The following is a 3,165-nucleotide window of genomic DNA, read 5'->3' on the forward strand; positions in this document are numbered from 1 at the left end:
AAATTTCTTTGGATATTTAACGGTAATGTGTTATTTTGAGCCCTATAATAACTGATAAAATACTGTAATCTACTAAATCATGGAACTTCAATAACTCCAGTTGATAAAATAATGTGCTTGATGGGTGACTGTAATGCTTTCTGGTGATAATTCTTACAGCTCTTTTCTGTAAAATAAAAATAGATTTTGTAAAGGTTTTACACGCTTTCCCCCAAACATCAATGCAATAGATTAAATGTGGAACAATGATTGTGTTATACAACATGTACAGAGCTTTATCATTTAATAATTCCCTGACTTTGTATAGTACTGCAATAGATTTAGATATTTTTGTTCTTACAGAATTTATGTGATTTTTCCATGTTAGCTGTTCATCAATGATTACACCCAAAAATTTCATCTCATTAACTCTACAAATCTCAACACCCTCAATTTTAAATGGATCGTCAACAGTTTTCTTTTTGTTACTAAATATCTTGTAATTAGTTTTATCTAAATTTAATGATAATTTATTAAGTTTAAACCAAGTTTGTGTTTTATCAAATTCTGTCTTCATCAATTCCAACATCCGTTTTACATCTTTACCCAAACAAAAAAATGTGGTGTCATCTGCAAAAAGGACACATTTGAGGAGTCCTGATACATTCACTAAGTCATTCACATATAAAATAAATAACTTTGGTCCAAGTACAGATCCTTGAGGAACTCCACAAGTGATATTGCACAGGTCAGATCTTACACCATTTTATTTGTACAAACTGTTTCCTATCTTTTAAATAGCTAGATACCCAGTGTAATGCTGGTCCTCTTATACCATATTTATTTAATCTTTCAAGGAGAATAGTGTGGTCAATAGTATCGAATGCTTTTTTTAAATCAACAAAAATACTAACACAATACTGTTTTTGATCGACAGCAGTAGTTATTTGTTCTATTATTTCCATGAGAGCCATTGATGTAGAGTTTTTTGCTCTAAACCCATACTGACTGCTACTTAGAATGTTTTGTTTAGTAATAAGTTTAAGAAACAAATCAAGATCCATCAAATCAAGACCGGAATCACAAAAGCGCTTTGAAAATGCAAATATTTTGTCAAATTTACAAATACTGAGCTAAAATTTAGCATGGTAGTAGCTTCGAGTTGTCCCAAACAGATACTTTGAGTGCTACATCTTTGCAAAAAACTTTAACATTAAGTTCTGCTCTTGAGCAGCTCTTGAACTCTTGAACTCTTGAGCTCTTGAACTACTGAACAGATTTGACTAAAAATCCTAAAATTGAACATTTGGATGAACATCCAATAAAGTTCAGTCAGGTCATCTGGATGGTTTCCTTTTTTGTTGAGACATTTCGTCCTTCATCCAAAGGACTTCATCAGTCCAAGGAGCCACCACAAACTGAGTCCCACAAGCAGCACACTCGCATAGTGGCTCCTTGGATTGACGAAGTCCTTTGGATGAAGGACGAAACATCTCAACTAAAAAAGAAACCATCCAGATGACCTGACTGATAATTGTATGACTTTCTATCTGGAATATTGAGCATGAACTTTGATGATTTGAACCACTTTGGCTATGGCTGCCTCAGAGAAGTCAATGGGGGAGAATGGGGGCCCCAGAAACCATTTAATCACCAGCAAACTGGTTGCTTCACTATGCGAGTGTGCTGCTTGTGGGACTCTGTGGTGACTCCTTAGATTGCTGAAGTCCTTTGGATGAAGAATGAAACGTCTCAACAACAAGAAAAGGCACTGTCCAGATGACCTGACTGAACTTTGTTGGATTTTTTTTTTACCTGGATTATTGAGCATGAACTTTGATATTTGGATGAACATTTACGACCTTTTAAATTTTGGAGTCAATCCAATGACAGATGACCATCTAGACCTTAGAAAAGAGAAATAATGCTATTACTCTGTGAAATTTACAAATATTGAGCTAAAATTTGGTGTGGTAGTAGATGAGAGTCGTTTACAACACATACTCTAAGCTGTAGCAGATCATCCAGTCTGTTGTTCTCACTTGGCAGGAAATACAGCAGGAGATCTGCTTTCCTTCAAGAGATACTTCGTTCATCAAACTCTAATTTTGCTGGTCTCTCTTGCTGCTGTTTTCTCTTTTTAACACCTCCTCTGGTTGCTCTCTTCACCCCTCGTCTTTTTTCATTTCTTCCTCCAGCCTCATTTGAATAAAATTTCTCAGGAATTTCCCTATTCAATTAACCGCTCAGGTCATGTTTAAGCTCAGGGTCTCTGTGCTTGCTCGAGCTCCTCTCGCCCTCCACCGTGCTCTTGATCATTGTCTCTCTGCAGGGAATTACATGCTTCTAATCCATCAATTAATGATATCAGTGCATCGCTTCTCTGCACCATTAGGGGCCGTGTCATCATATGACTGAGTGTATAACCCCTCTAGTCGCCTGAGCTCTAACTAATATCACATCCAATCTGCTCCTGCTGCTCTCTGACTTCGCCTCACACCTCTCTGAAAAGATTGTGAGGATGTTTCAGAAGATTTTCCAGGCGTGCTAAAGTTTGACTTGCGCTATTTAAATTTGATTTCTGAATTAATTCGCAGTTTTGCCAAAAGGGGTTTAAAGCAATACAAGATACTTTCAAGCACATGAACTTACATCCTGACTCTGCTTTAAGTTTTAAAAGAGCTTTTTAACGTGCTACCATCCAGCTTCACTCGTTTGTTAGAGATTGGCACAATGGAGTTATGAAGAGGTTGATTTAAAAATGTCCTGATGGTGAAACAGCACCCTTAAAGGTTACATGTATTTGTCATATGCAAAATCAACACAAGGTCAACATTGTAATGAAATGCTTAGGACGAGAAGAAACGTCTCGACTCGCCAATAAAAATGAAAACGAGACATATCAAATCATGCAGCAAAAATACTAAAAACATATTCAACAAATATGCTACCAACATACTAAGAAAAACATACAAAATTCTACTAACATACTAAGAAAAACATTAAAAATACTAATAAAATACTAAAAACATTAAAAAATACTAGTAACATACTAAGAAAAACATTAAAAATATTTATAAAATACTAACAAACATATTAAAAATACTAACATACTAAGAAAAACACACTAAAATGCTAATAAAATACAAAAAAGTATTAAAAATACTACTAACATACTAAAAAAAA

This window comes from Nematolebias whitei, chromosome 1 (genome assembly GCF_014905685.2).
Source record: "Nematolebias whitei isolate Nwh7 chromosome 1, NemWhi1, whole genome shotgun sequence".
In the NCBI taxonomy this organism is placed as follows: Eukaryota; Metazoa; Chordata; class Actinopteri; order Cyprinodontiformes; family Rivulidae; genus Nematolebias; species Nematolebias whitei.